Source organism: Moschus berezovskii, chromosome 5 (genome assembly GCF_049115385.1).
Source record: "Moschus berezovskii isolate FMDL1 chromosome 5, NW_MosBer_1.0, whole genome shotgun sequence".
Classification (NCBI taxonomy): Eukaryota; Metazoa; Chordata; class Mammalia; order Artiodactyla; family Moschidae; genus Moschus; species Moschus berezovskii.
In genome coordinates, this window is record NC_142464.1 from 61,610,247 (window position 1) to 61,627,306 (window position 17,060).

Consider the following 17,060-nt stretch of genomic DNA (forward strand, 5'->3'; position numbering starts at 1 on the left):
CAATTGAAATAAATGTCAAAGAAGAGGAAGATAACTGAATTGGTGTATTACAAAGTCTTTTAGAATAAGAAATTAGCATTGAATTGCATATGTATTTTACTTTTAGTATGCTAGAGAAATACTGAATTTAAATTTATATCTCAAAGGGTCTGTAGGAATAGGAATTGAGTCATTTACTAAATTATTAAATTGTACTTTAAGTGTCATTAGCTTAAAGGTTTATTATTGGATTAGTCTATGCTATCACAGGATTCTTTCTATGTTTAATATTCTTTTCATACTCTTCCACAATTTCTGAAGGTTATAAAGGGCTTAAGAATGACATCATAAGAGGACATTTCTTTTTTTTTTTACACAGGCCTTAACTACGGCAAAGTAGGAAAGATATTTCAGTATTTCACATGTCTACATTACAGTAATTTTTTTCTGTGTAACTCCTCTGTGAAATTAGAACATAAGTTCAAAGTGTTTTTGCTTTTAGATGTTCATTTTATGTTTTTAGGTGTTCATTTTATGTTTTTAGTAAGATTATTTATTTAAACTATATTTATGGTTCTTTTATTTGTAGAGAAAATTTAGCTTTACTGAATAGGAAACAGTCTAGATTTCTAGTCACTCTGTTGATCTCTCTGTATACAAAGAATGTTAATTACTGTTTATCAGAATTTTCTTCTTGAATCAGGAAAATCTGCATAGCTCTTCCTTAATGTCCCATAGGTATTTACTTTCAGAAAACTTAAAATTGAACTCTTTCCCTCAAAATGTGCCATTCTCCTTTATTTCTCATATTGGTGAACGATGTGCTGAAGTTGCTTAGTCATGTCCTACCCTTTTCAACTCCAGGCCCTTCTGTACATAGAATTTTCCAGGCAAGAATACTGGAGTGGGCTGCCATTTCCTTCCTACTCTAGAGGATTTTTCCAACCTAGGGACTGAACCTGTGTCTCCTGCATTGGCAGGTGGATTCTCTACGGCTGAGCCATGTGAGAAGCCCTTGGTGGATGATACTAGCTACTTAATTAAAGATCTGGGATCTTTCTATATACATTTACATTATGTCACTAGCTTTTACATGGATTTTTCCTGTTCCCTGTGTAGTCACATCCATTCTACTATTGAAAATATTTCTAAAATTCAAATTCATTCATAAGATTCCTTGTTTAAAAGTACTTAATGGTGCCCTGATATTCAGAAGTTACAGTACAAAATCTTTATCTTAACACATACAAAGGGCTTTCATTACATGATTTTTGCTAAAATTTGTCTCTTCTACTCTTCATGTACACTTGAATTAGTTTAAATTATGTTTAGCTGCTAGTAATACAAACTCAAAAATAGATTTGTAAAGCAAATATCATTTTAATTCTCACAAGAAAAAGCAAACACAACTACCTGTGTCTCAGGCAGCAGAATAGAGAAAGCATGAAACAGATTGTACCCCTTTCCTTAAGGATTCTTCCAGAGGACATAAAATTGATCTTCACTTGCATATCTTTGGTGAAAACTTGGCTTTGTAACCTTACTTATATTTAAAGAAGAACTAGATATTCTCATGATTAAGAGTCAGGGAATATTGATAGAGGAACAAAATAAGTGATATTTGATAGTCACTAGAAGTTTTCTACAGCATGTCTAACCAAGATGGATATAATGGTTTACTTTCTGAACATCTGACGTTTCATGGAGACTCATGGTATTCTGTCTGGAAGACATTATTCCTTCTTCATGCAGCTAAATTCTATTCATTCTTCAGAGTCATTTGGGATCTCTCCAAGAAATTTTCTGTGACACTCACAGTTTTATTTACTATTAACAAGATAGTACTCTACTTATGGTGCTTCCCAGGTGGCGCTAATGATAAAGAACCTGCCTGCCAATGCAGGAGGCGTAAGAAACAAGAGATGTAGGTTACATCCCTGGGTCAGAAAGATCCCCTGGAGGAGGGCATGGCAATCCACTCTAATATTCTTTCCTGGAGAATCCCATGAACAGTGGAGTCTGGCAGGCTATAATCCATAGGGTCCCAAACAGTTGGACACAACTGAAGCAACTTAGCACACATGCATGCACACACTCTACTTATACCTATATTATTATCACTTCTCACTCTAAATATTTTATAGATCTATTTAATTTTTAGTATACAAATATGGGGGGGGCTCCCCAGGTGGTGCTAGTGGTAAAGAATCCACCTGTCAATGTAGGAGACTCAAGAGACTTGGGTTTGATCCCTAGGTTGGGAAGATCCCCTGGAGTAGGAAACGGCAACCCACACCAGTATTCTTGCCTGGAGAATCCCATGGGCAGAGGAGCCTGGAAGGCTACAGTCTATGGAACCATGAAGAATCAGAATCGACTGAAAGACTGAGCACACAAGGGCACATACAAATATGGACTTTTAAGAAAATCATAGCTTGTTTTACCAAATTTTATACTTTTATACATTTAAGCCCAAAATCAAGGCCTTATTGGAATTATATAAATATAAGGATATATGCGATATCAGAAAAAGTTGATGAGGAGGGAATTTTTTCACCTTAACATGAATCTCAGAAAAAACAATAAAGTAATTCTGGGATGCATTATTTTATATATGCAATCTTTTAGCTCTTGCTAGCTTTTATAAAATAGCATCTAAGGGGAAAATAAAAGCATTTTAACTGTAAATTTAATGTTTTCTATATAAAATAATTTCTAAACTCTTTTCTGTTTCATTTTGGTTTTTGGTTTAGAAATTGTGATATAAAAAGATTAAAATCCTTGAATTCCCTTTTCTAAGTTAAAATGTATGGAAAACATAAAAACCTCCAAGAGTAAGTATTTATAGATTGAGCAATTTACATATACACTTTATTTAGATTCTCAAGTCCAGCTGAAAAGAAATAAATGAGTATGGATGAATTCATAGTATGTCTTCCTAGAGAGAAAGCTCTAAGGCTGCCACTGACATTCATCCACAAAATGGAGGATGTAGGCTGACCCTAAGAAAGAGACTCATGGGGTCAGAAACAAAGCAATAAATGTAAAAAAAAAAAAAAGCAGAGTGTTTCTAAAAGAAAAATGGGAGCTGCATAGAAGCAATTTTAGTAGTGTAGAACAGGAATGTGATCCTATTCCAATTCTGTTACATTTAAATGGTTGCAAAAAAAAGTTTGAACTAAATACTCAAATAAGAAAGAGAGAAGACCACTTGAACAAAGGAAATATTAAAGTTCTCTTATAAAATAAAAATGCTATTACCATAAAAATACATTTCTACATGGCACTCAGTCTTAGGAAGATCGTTCATAATTGTATTTGAGAATGACTTATTTCATGTGTAATACTGGAGTAATGTTAAAATATTTAAACACATGAAAAATTGACCAAACCTAAATCATTGGTCACTGAAGAGTTTTCCAAAATTACTTGTATACTGAGTGCAGCACTTTCACAGCATCATCTTTCAGGATTTGAAATAGCTGAACTGGAATTCCATAACCTCTACTAGCTTTGTTCATAGTGATGCTTTCTAAGGCCCACTTGATTTCACATTCCAGGACATCATCTGGCTCTAGGTGAGTGATCACACCATCGTGATTATCTGGGTTATGAAGATCTTTTTTGTACAGTTCTTCTGTGTATTCTTGCCACCTCTTCTTAATATCTTCTGTTTCTGTTAGCTCCCTACAATTTCTGTCCTTTATTGTGCCCATCTTTGCATGAAATATTCCCTTGGTATCTCTAATTTTCTTGAAAAGATCTCTAGTCTTTCCCATTCTATTGTTTTACTCTATTTCTTTGCACTGATCACTGAGGAAGGCTTTCTTATCTCTCCTTGCTATTCTTTGGAACTCTGCATTCAAATGGGTATATTGTTCCTTTTCTCCTTTGCTTTTCGCTTCTCTTCTTTTCACAGCTATTTGTAAGGCCTCCTCAGACAGCCAATTTGATTTTTTGCATTTCTTTTTCTTGGGGATGGCTTTGATCCCTGTCTCCTGATCAATGTCACGACCCTCCCTCCGTCCATAGTTCATCAGGCACTCGTCTATTTAGTTCCTTAAATCTATTTCTCACTTCCACTGTATAATCATAAGGGATTTGATTGAGGTCTTACCTGAATTGGCTAGTGGTTTTCTCCACTTTCTTCAATTTCAGTCTGAATTGGACAATAAGAAGTTCATGATCTGAGCCACAGTCAGCTCCCAGTCTGTTTTTGCTGACTGTATAGAGCTTCTCCATCTTTGGCTGCAAAGAATATAATCAATCTGATTTCGGTGTTGACCATCTACTGATGTCCATGTGTAGAGTCTTATCTTGTGTTGTTGGAAGAGGGTGTTTGCTATGACAAGTGCGTTCTTTGGCAGAACTCTATTAGCCTTTGCCCTGCTTCATTCTGTACTCCAAGGCCAAATTTGCCTGTTACTCCAGGTGTTTCTTGACTTCCTACTTTTGCATTCCAGTACCCTAAAATGAAAAGGACATCTTTTTTGGGTATTAGTTCTAGAAGTTCTTGTAGGTCTTCATAGAACTGTTCAACTTCAGCTTCTTCAGCATTACTGGTCGGAGAATAGACTTGGATTACCATGATATTGAATGGCTTGCCTTGGAAACAGAGTTCATTCTGTCGTTTTTGAGATTGCATCCAAGTACTGCATTTCAGACTCTTTAGTTTACCATGAGAGCTACTCCATTTCTTCCAAGGGATTCTTGCCCACAGTTGTAGATATAATGGTCATCTGAGTTAAATTCACCCATTCCAGTCCTTCTTAGTTCGCTGATTCCTAGAATGTCAATGTTCACTCTTGCCATCTCCTGTTTGACCACTTCCAATTTGCCATGATTCATGGACCTAACATTCTAGGTTCCTATGCAATACTGCTCTTTACAGCATCAAACCTTGCTTCTATCACCAGTCCCATCAACAACTGTGTGCTGTTTTTGCTTTGGCTCCATCCCTTCATTCTTTCTCGAGTTATTTCTCCACCGATCTCCATAGCATACTGGGAACCTACAGACCTGGGGAGTTCATTTTTCAGTGTCCTATCTTCTTGACTTTTCATATTGTTCATGGGGTTCTCAAGGCAAGAATACTGAAGTGGTTTGCCATTCCTTTCTCCAGTGGACCACATTCTGTCAGTGGTCTGTTTGGAAAACATTCTGTCTGGAAAAGGTCAGTTTTCATTCTAATCCCAAAGAATGGCAATGCCAAAGAATGTTCAAAATACCACACAGTTGCACTCATCTCACATGCTAGTAATGTGATGCTTTAAATTCTCCAAGCCAGACTTCAGCAATCCATGAACCATGAAATTCCAGATGTTCAAGCTGGTTTTAGAAAAAATAGAGGAAACAGAGATCAAATTGCCAACAGCTGCTGGATGATCAAAAAAGCAAGAGTTCCAGAAAAACTTCTATTTCTGCTTTTTGACTATGTCAAAGCCTTTGACTGTGTGGATCACAAGAAACTGGAAAATTCTGAAAGAGATGGGAATACCAGACTACCTGACTTGCCTCTTGAGAAACCTTTATGCAGGTTAGGAAGCAACAGTTAGAACTGATCATGGAACAACAGACTGGTTTCAAATAGGAAAAGGAGTACTTCAAGGCTGTATATTGTCACCCTGCTTATTTAACTTATATGCAGAGTACATCATGAGGAACACTGGACTGGATGAAGCACAAGCTGGAATCAAGATTGCTGGGAGAAATATCAATAACCTCTGGTATTCAGATGACACCACCCTTATGGCAGAAAGTGAAGAAGAAATAAAGAGCTTCTTGATGAAAGTGAAAAAGGAGAGTCAAAAAGTTGGCTTAAAGCTCAACATTCAGAAAACTAAGATCATGACAACTTGTCCCATCACTTCATGGGAGATAGATGGGGAAACAGTGGAAACAGTGGCTAACTTTATTTTTCTGGGCTCCAAAATCACAGCAGATGGTGACTGGAGCCATGAAATTAAAAGATGCTTACTCCTTGGAGAGAAAGTTATGACCAACCTAAACAGCATATTAAAAAGCAGAGACATTACTTTGTCAACAAAGGTCCATCTTGTCAAGGCTATGGTTTTTCCTGTGTTTATGTGTGGATGTGAGAGCTGGACTATAAAGAAAATTGAGCACCGAAGATTGATGCTTTTGAACTGTGGTATTGGAGAAGACTCTTGAGAGTCCCTTGGACTGCAAGGAGATCAAACCAGTCCATCCTAAAGAAAATCAGTCCTGAATATTCGTTGGAAGGACCTGTTGAAGCTGAAACTCCAATACTTGGCCACCTGATGTGAAGAACTGACTCATTGGAGAAGACCCTGATATTGGGAAAGATTGAGGGCAGGAGAAGAAGAGGACAACAGAGGGTATAATGATTGGATGGCATCACCAACTCAATTGACAGGGGTTTGGGTGGAATCCGGGAGTTGGTGATGGACAGGGAGGCCTGGTGTGTTGCGGTTCATGGGGTCTCAAAGAGTCGGACACCACTGGGTGACTGAACTGAACTGAACTGAAACACAATAGGCCAATTTTAAGGTTAACTTAAAACTGAATTTTAGTGGGTAGAAAAATAATGTGTAAACAAATATTAAAATAAATTATTTCAAGAGGAATGGTCTCATGACTTTAGAGATTAAGCCATTTTTGTAATTTTTTTTTGTGTACTTTTATATAAGCAATATTTGAAGAACATGTCAATATTAATCATTCAACGTGTGTGCCTGAAGTCTCTTAGTCATGTCCAGTTCTTTTTGACCCATGGACTGTAGCCCTCCTGGCTCCACTGTCCATGGGGATTCTCCAGACAAGAATTCTCAAATAGGTGGCCATGCCCGCCTCCAGGAAATCTTCCTGATTCAGGCATCATACTCATGTCTCTTATGTCTCCTTTATTGTCAGACAAGTTCTTTACCACTAGCACTGCGTGGGAAGCCCAATAATCATTCTAACTATTAATGATTAAAGCGCCTTCAGATCACAGGGTGTATTGTGAGATGAGGGTCTTGTGGACTGAGGGCTGTGAATTGGACTGTCTCTGCTCATTTAAGTTCTACTGCTTAATATGTGTGTCACTTTAAGCAAATTTTTCAACTCTAAATACATCAACCGGAACAGCTCTAACTAGTTAAGGTTACCATATGTAACAGAATACAATATTTCTACAGAATATATATTTTCTAAGCTTTGCTGTAATTTAGATGTCCCTTAGTTTAATTTCTATAATAGTGATTTGTCTCAGCTATATGTTCTCTGTTGTCGCCCACACCAAAAATCATTGATCATAAGCTAGTAATGAGGAAACTAAATATTTGCAAACTTTATGAGCATTTATTCCAATTTTTTAATGATTTTGGGGGTAAATTCAATGTTTCCAATATGACAACTCTCTCTACCAGCATATTAAATAGTCTATAGCTACTGTATAAGAAGGTTTCATAATACAGCTCTAAAATTTTGAAAATGCCAGGACAAGCCAAGATAACTTCTGAAATTCAAATAAAAACAAATTGATGCATCTTAGATAAGACATTTGCCAAAGAGCACACTTTCTTCCTTCTATACTCCGACACCTCTATGAATAGCTCCTTTATTGAAATACCCTGGAATTATCTTCATTTGGCTATATCATTTATTATCTGCTGTGACCCCACTGATTCACTAAATAGTACCAGAAGTGGCCCCATGCAAGAAATTATGACTCCAATGTTCATCACAGCACTGTTTATAATAGCCAGGACATGGAAGCAACCTAGATGTCCATATGCAGATGAATGGATAAGAAAGCTGTGGTACATATACACAATGGAGTATTACTCAACAATTAAAAAGAATACATTTGAATCAGTTCTAATGAGGTGGATGAAACTGGAGCCTATTATACAGAGTGAAGTAAGCCAGAAAGAAAAACACCAATACAGTATACTAACACATATATATGGAATTTAGAAAGATGGTAATGATAACCCTGTATACGAGACAGCAAAAGAGACACAGATGTATAGAACAGTCTTTTGGACTCTGTGGGAGAGGGTGAGGGTGGGATGATTCGGGAGAATAGCATTGAAACATGTTAATTATCATATGTGAAATGAATCGTCAGTCCAGGTTTGATGCATGATACAGGATGCTCGGGTCTGGTGCACTGGATGACCCAGAGGGATGATATGAGGAGGGAAGTGGGAGGGGGGGTTCAAGATGGGGAACACATGTACACCCGGGGCTGATTCATGTCAATGTATGGCAAAACCAATACAATATTGTATTTAGCCTCCAATTAAAATAAATAAATTAAAAATAAAGAAAATGGAAATATGACTTAGTTTTCTCACATATTTAAGCTGTCTTGGGATAACCTCATTGTTGAGGAAATGTGACACATGTAGTCCCTGGCATGCAGTTCCATCATAATTATTCAAATCATTTCTGATGTTATATAGAATGAAATACAAGAGGAGGGCAAGGTGCTAAGAATTCAAATGACTGTGACAATTAGGTGCCATGGTAACAAGGATAAATACAAAGTTGGATAGGCATTTGGCTTCTTCTGACATTCCCAGAGAGCAAATTTAGGAGAAAAGAAAACTGAAAAGTTATGAAGGTACAAATTGCAATCTGTGTCAAGAGCAAGAAGGCCTCCACAGCTTTGCAGGAGTTTCTATTCACCTGTAAGCATCAGGCCGTTTAGCTAAGGACAAACTGCTCAGCCATGCCTGACTCTTGTGACCCCATGGACTATAGCCCACCAGCCTCCCCTCTCCCTGGAATTTTCCAGGCAAGAATACTGGAGAGGGCTGCCATTTCCTCTCCAGGGGATCTTCCCGACCCAGGGATCACATCTGTGTCTCATGTCTCCTGCATTTGCAGGAAGATTCTTTACCACTGTGCAACCTGGAAAGCCCAAAGACCAAGTCAGTATCTAATTATAAGGGGTAGAAAAGTTGCTGTTTCTATTAAAGACTAAATTCTACCAAATCCCTTATGATAAGTTGGTGATTGGTTATCTATGGCTCTCAGGCTACCACCTCATTTATGTACATTTTTATAAGCACATTCACAACATTGTTTGACATGATGACAATTTCAGAGTTGACAGAGTTGCATTATTCCTACAGAGATTGTATGATGCACAGTATGTAAAATATTTTGTTGTCTTTCCCTTGAAAAAAAATCTTTGTGAACTCCTAGACTCTTGAGAGTCCCTTGTACCACAAGGAGATCCAACCAGTCCATTCTAAGGGAGATCGATCCTGGGTGTTCATTGGAAGGACTGATGCTGAAGCTGAAACTGCAATACTTTGGCCACCTCATGCGACGAGTTGACTCACTGGAAAAGACTCTGATGCTGGGAAAGGTTGGGGGCGGGAGGAGAAGGGGACGACCGAGAATGAGATGGCTGGATGGCATCACTGACTCTGTGGACATGAGTTTGAGTGAACTTCGGGAGTTGGTGATGGACAGGGAGGCCTGGCCTGCTGTAATTCGTGGGGTCACAGAGAGTTGAACACGACTGAGCGACTGAACTGAACTGAACTGATATCACAGGAATGACCCTGAGATATGAGAAGGAATCTTTGAGCAAGTATTGTCTGACAAAGGCTAACTTTCAAAATGTGTGATCTATCATGACCAGTGAAGGAAATATCACTCCCACTTTTCAGAAAACCACCCTTTTTCTATATAAGAAATTTAGGATAGGGAAGCAGTTTTTTTATAAGTACCTCTACCACCTGTCATATAACAACAAAACTTAGGTAATCCTGAAAGAGAAGTACAGGGAGACAATGACAACAAGTTTTCAGTTTGTGTTAGTATGATCTTGAATAGCATGTGAGGAAATGGGATTTAGATAAAAGTGTAAAATATAATATTCAGTTTGGACAAATCAACTGGCATGGACGTACTTACACAGGTTTTGGATTTCAGGTGTTGGTTTGATCTAGAGAGTGCAGTTAAAAGTCTATTCAGTTCAGTTCAGTTCAGTTCAGTCGCCCAGTGTCCGACTCTTAGCGACCCCATGAACCACAGCACGCCAGGCCTCCCTGTCCATCACCAACTCCCGGAGTTCACTCAAATTCATGTCCATCGAGTTGGTGATGCCATCCAGCCATCTCATTCTCTGTCGTTCCCGTCTCCTCCTACCCACAATCGCTCCCAGCATCAGAGTCTTTTCCAGTGAGTCAACTCATCGCATGAGGTGGCCAAAGTATTGGAGTTTCAGCTTTAGCATAAGTCCTTCCAATGAACACCGAGGATTGATCCCCTTTAGAATGGACTGGTTGGATCTCCTTGCAGTCCAAGGGACTCTCAAGAGTCTTCTCCAGCACCACAGTTCAAAAGCATCAATTCTTTGGCAATCAGCTTTCTTCACAGTCCAACTCTCACATCCATACATGACCACGGGAAAAACCATAGCCTTGACTAGACGGACCATTGTTGGCAAAGTAATGTCTCTGCTTTTTAATATGCTATCTAGGTTGGCCATAACTTTCCTTCCAAGGAGTAAGCGTCTTTTCATTTCATGGCTGCAATCAGCATCTGCAGTGATTTTGGAGCCCCAAAAAATAAAGTCTGACATGGTTTCCACTGTTTCCTAATCTATTTCCCAAGAAATGATGGGACCAGATGCCATGATCTTCGTTTTCTGAATGTTGAGCTTCAAGCCAACCTTTTCACTCTCAACCTCTTTCACTTTCATCAAGAGGACTTTGAGTTCCTCTTCACTTTCTGCCATAAGGGTGGTGTCATCTGCATATCTGAGGTTATTGATATTTCTCCCGGCAATCTTGATTCCAGCTTGTGTTTCTTCCAGCCCAGCGTTGCTCATGATGTACTCTGCATATAAGTTAAATAAGCAGGGTGACAATATACAACCTTGACGTACTCCTTTTGCTATTTGGAACCAGTCTGTTGTTCCATGTCCAGTTCTAACTGTTGCTTCCTGACCTGCATACAGGTTTCTCAAGAGGCAGGTCAGGTGGTCTGGTATTCCCGTCTCTTTCAGAATGTTTCACGGTTTATTGTGATCCACACAGTCAAAGGCTTTGGCATAGTCAATGAAGCAGAAATAGATGTTTTTCTGGAACTCTCTTGCTTTCTCCATAATCCAGCAGATGTTGGCAATTTGATCTCTGGTTTCTCTGCCTTTTCTAAAACCTGCTTGAACATCTGGAAGTTCATGACTCACATATTGCTGAAGCCTAGCTTAGAGAACTTTGAGCATGACTTTACTAGCTTGTGAGATGAGTGCAATTGTGCGGTAGTTTGAGCATTCTTTGGCATTCCCTTTCTTTGGGATTGGATTGGAATGAAAAGTCTATTAGGTTACCTAATTAAAGACAGGACTCAGCAGTGACCTTTAGTCAATAAAAGCAGACTTTTGGAACTTCTCTTACACACGCTAGAGAAAGGAGTTTCAAGACTCAATAAATAAAAATGTTATAATTAATTTATTCTGAACAACCTAACCAGGCTTTTGATAACCATAACTCCAAGAGGGCCCAGAGCCTACACCCTTCAACACAGCATTCTTAAAGTATTGACCTGTAACAATCAGCTTTTTGAAGAATTACATGGTATCTATTATCTAGAACAGTATAGGAATTAAAGAAATTAATGACAGCATAAAGGAAGATGATGATTTCTAACACATTGTTATTTAAATTGCTGATATAACCAGTGAACCTGAGGCACAGAGAAGTAGAGGAACTTGCCTAGATTTACCCTGCTGATTTATAACAAAGACAGGAGCTTAATCTTGGTGGTTTGAAACCAGAATTCTTGTTTGTAACAAATACACACTCTCATCCTTCAGACAATGAGAAAGTTAGTCAATGGAAATAGAAAGTGAGTGTCTGAGGCAGATAGAAAAAAAACAAACAGAATTATTTCCCATAAAGGTGTCATATTTTCTGGTGGGGGAGAAATGATGTGTTGTCATTGTAAGCAAGAATGAAATGTAAAAGAGATAATCAGGAATTTCAGAGAGTTAACAAGCTATACTGGAAAAAGAAATGGCCACCCACTCCATTCTTCTTGCCTGGAGAATTCCATGGACAGAGGAGCCTGGCTGACTGCAGTCCATAGGGTCTCAAAGAGTCAGACATGACTAAGTGACTAACACTACCACTAACATACTATTTGACCAAAATAAAAAAAGAAGATAAACTTGTAAATCAGTGTTTTTGAAAGGAGAAAAAATTTCTGGTTTCATTGTCATATTAAGAATCATTTTGATTACTTGGACATTTTCAGCAGAATACTGTCAAAAGTGTCATTTCTTTGAATCATATACGTTTCTATGAAATACCAATTACATCATGAATATGGAAAATTGGGAATGCTGATGACTAATAATAAAAAAGAAATCAAGTATTTTAGTATAAGAAATAAAATACTTGTATTTATGTCTATAATAACTAAGCTACTAAATTTATGGGCTGAACTTTAGCTGTGGAGTTCCATGTAGAGTGTAAAGTTTATCTGTTTATAACTTTAGGTAATGAGTTTTGCTACCCAAGGGTGGGAATAAATTCTGTAAAGGGACTAAAAATTCTGACACTTTTCTTCATGATTTCCAGGAATAATGGTCAGAGAGTAATCCAAGAGAGACATGTGACCTTCGTTTTCCTTGGCCTAAGCTTAGATGAAGGGAAAAAACAGAAATAACTTTTTTGTCTTAGTGACTTTTGTCTTAGTCTCAGCAGAATTACAGTACGGATTCTGGATTACCATGATTGGTCATTGCAACAGGGTCTGAGCACACATTATCTTTGAAATAAAACAGAAATTGGAACCATATTTAGTCTGTAATGCACTATGTAATACCTAAAAAATGAAATTGCATGCTAATATTTGAAAGTAACCAGAAAAGCTATGGATCAGCCCAAGCATTAGTCAAAGCAGGAAAGGATGCTTTAACTGTTCTGGTTTAAAAGGAAAATGGTGATTAAAAAATAAAAAAGAAGCGTTGTTCTTGATTTATACCTTTTGAAGTCCAGTACCTAATTAAACTATAAAGAATGTTACCAGATAGAAAGCTTCAGCTGCCTGGTTGCCTGCAATCCTCTTAGGAAGTTCCTGAGTTATCACATTTTATTCTTAGAACAAGTAGTTTTCTAAAGAAACTAAGACTCATCATAGTTAATTTACTCTCTAATGGGTGACAGAGCTTATCAAACATAAAGCAAGAATTTCATGCCAGGTTTCCCTGATTCAGCAAGTCATTACTCTGTCTTCTACTACTGCCTGATTAACATGTCATCATCAATATCAATCTTTGAAGTCACAGACCTCTTGGTTACCTTAACTGTCAATGGAAGCAGTTGAAATAACAGCCTGACGAATGGCACACTGATACTTAGGTATAAGTTCAATCATTTCAAATTAGTCAAAAAAGGCAATAAAATACAAAACCTTGCTCTTATATTATGTTTAACCTTTATAAACAGACATTATGTAGCATGTATCTGACCATATTCTTTAGACTGTATTTGATTCTGTGCATTTTTAGTCATATGCACATTTCTATGCAGAACCAATTGTGTCAGACATGTAAGCCTCAAGGAAAACATGTTGGTGTTTTAAGAAAAAAGTGTGTTTAAAGTAAAGAGACAGTGCTGAATTATGCATATGAACACCATAAGGATGGCTTGCATATAACAACTGTTGTCATATTTTTAACATGTATATCACAAAATAGTCACTTTCAAAATATATGAATAAAAAGAGTCATTTTGAAGTGTATAGCAATTTATGCCAATTAAGTCATATGTGGTGCATTAATTATTAAACAACTATTTTACTCTTTCCCCTGGAGAAGGAACTGGCAACCCACTCCACTGTTCTTGCCTGGGAAATCCCATGGACAGAGGAGCTTGGTGGGCTACAGTCCGTGAGGTCGCAAAGGGTTGAACATGACTGAGCAACTAACACTTACTTACTTTTTGTTTTACTCTCTTCTTAGCTACTTTGCTGCAGTTTTACATTTTGGTTAACTTACTGTACCATATGCACACTTTTTTTGCCATAGTAACTGGTTACATCATGCTAAGTTATTATTCAGAATAATGTGTTATTCATTGTGTTCAGTTATCTATATTGAGATGCTTTTACATCTCACTGTGCATCCTAGCTGGAAGCATAGGTTTTTTAAAGGGGAGCCTTTTTAAGTTGCTATGAATAGGTTGAATGAAGAGCAATGCAGTACTATATTGTACTTTTCACATAAAGGTTATGAGAAACCATGATCAGTAAACTTGTTCACTGAAAAGAAATGGAGAGGAAATGAACAAAATATCAGTGTGATTTCAAACCTATTTTCACCTACAATCCTAAGTCCAAGTCCAATACTGGGCATTTCCTTTTATGGAAAATGTGGCAGAGATTGAGAGGAAATCTGAGAAGAGTAACAAGGTGATGAATACTTTAAGTGTCCTGGAAGACTTCCTCTTTTAGGAATACTTAGTGTAAGAAGGAAAATGGGAAGTAGGACTTATTTATGGGTTTCAGAGTTTTACAGAGAATATTAAAGAATTAGCATTATTCATTTACTGATTTAGTCAGCCATGTGATTGTCAACAGAGACACATTCAAGAATCACAAGCTTTAAACCAATTAAACAAACAATTGCTTTCTACTTAGCTACCCTGTTTACCTGAAAACAAACCTTCCACATAATCACTGAGATGAATTTTTGCCGAACACATTTAGTGTTTTCTCCCCTTGTAAAGGTTTATGGTAGGATGGAGGAAAAAATATGTTACCATCTTATCTGAATTAAAATTAGGATAAAACCTTCCTTTGAAAAAAGTAGTATGTAGAGAAGAAAGAAGAAAAGAGGAAAAGTAGACATAGCTCACTAAGGATTCGGATTTTCTCTTTAAGAAAATGCGATGAGTCTCAGGGCCAATGTCAGTCTATCCACACCTCTGTATGAGTTACAATAATAAATCTCTCCTGGAATAAAGATCTCCATATAAGCACAATGAGTAGAGCAAAGATTAGTAGGTGTCCCCACTAACCCTCAGCAGACAACCTGCAAAACAGCAGAAAGTTACCAGATTATTCCACCTCCAAAATCTCACCTTTTTGTCCTTACCCAATCATTTTATTCATTTGTTAACAGTTATATTTAGGTATGGTTTCTCTTTTAATTTAGATTTAAATGCTATGAAGTAAGGAACTAAATAAATGTGTTTGAGCTGTAGTAGAAAGGTGAAAAAGATTTTTGATTACATAGTAATTTATTGCTGTTGATTAAAAAAGCTTTTATTGATACAAATAAGCACCCAGCAGCTGGTGAAGGTTTACATGCTCAATGAGGACCAGTAATGGGACAACCAAGGCACTGGACATGTTGTCCAGTTACGTGGAGTGACTGAAGGGCATGCCCTTGCCTTTGTCAGGGTCTGACAAAACGTGGCCTACTGGAGAAGGAAATGGCAAATCAATTCAGTATCCTTGCCTTAAGAACCCCATAAAAGCAAATAACCAAACTTGTTGTAAAACATGAAATCAGAACAAAACAGGCATCAAGTCATGCCATCCTTAGTCCATCTAACATATTTTTCTCTATATGTTGTTTTCAGTTGCTAAGTTGTGTCTGACTCTTTGAGACCCTATGGACTGTAGCACACCAGGCTCCTCTGTCCTCCACTATCTTCCAGAGTTTGCTTAAATTCATGTGCATTGAGTCAGTGATGCTGCCTAACCATCTAACCCTCTGCTGCCCACTTCTCCTCTGGCCTTCAATCTTTCTCAGCACCGGGGTCTTTTCTAGTGAGTTGGCTCTTCCCATCAGGTGGCCTAAGTATTGGAGCTTCAGCTTTAGCAATGGTCCTTCCAATGAATATTCAGAATTGATTTCCTTTAGAATTGACTGGTTTGATCTCCTTGCAGTCTAAGGGACCCTCAAGAGTCTTCTCTAGCACCACAAGAATTTGGAAGCATCAGTTCTTCAGCACCCAGCCATACTTAATAACTAATTCCAGCATCCAACGGGATGCCCTGTTCAATAAATATTCTTGATGGAAGCCAGCAAAATAATCCTCAATTAATAAAGTAAGAAACTATAGTAGTAGTAGTGTTAGTTCCTAAGTCATGTTTGACTCTGTGACCACATGGACTGTAGCTTACCAGGCTCCTCTGTCCATGAAATTCTCCAGGCAAGAAAGTGGATAGCCATTCCTTTCTCCAGGGGATCTTCTGGGGCTAGGGGTCAAACCCAGGTCTCTTGCATTGGAGGCACATTATGTACCATCTGAGCCATCAGGGAAGCCCTAAAAATGTCTAAATTGATTTTTGAACATTGGCATTGCATTTCACTATTAAGTTTTTGACAAATCCATATTTGACAAGTATATATATTCTAAAGCACTATTCAGGAACCAAGCAGTTTTTTAATCAGTTTGACTTGGTTTAAGTGGGCAGTGATATGTGGCTCACTTTGAAAAAAAGGTGCAGTTAAAGCTACAATAAAACATTTAATCAATTTCAATGAATTCAGTTTCCCAAACTCTCTTTCACTAACTGATTAAAATTTATTTCTCAGTCCTGACCTTGTATCAGGCATTAAGTTTAGTTTTTGATGTTAAAGATTAAAAAGGTGAATACAAGTTAATCTCTGACCTTAAAGAGCTCACAGTTGGCTGATGACAACATAATTTTTACCAAAATGAGTTCTTGAGAGGAGTAAGAACGATCTCTGCCCTAATGCTTCCCTATGATAAATTGGTAACTCAGAGTGCCAAAACCAGTTTCAGAGGTACAAGAAGCTAAATTAGAGATCTGTTTATACTGTTCTCCTGATTTTTGAATTCTTGATACTACAATACATGTGTTCATTTTAATTCTCCATGATCCACAATAGAAATTTTAAAAAGCAAATACAAATACTCTGCTTATGAGAAAATATTTGTTTCAAAAAGAATCAAATAAGCAACATGAACAAAACCTAAAAACTTTTCTAATGATGCTACTAAAAATAAAAATGAAAAATATCTGCTTGAAACAGTTTCTTTCATTAACTGAAAAAAAAAATTAATAACTTCAAGCAGACGTTTTGTTTCCTTGAGCTTCATATCATCAAA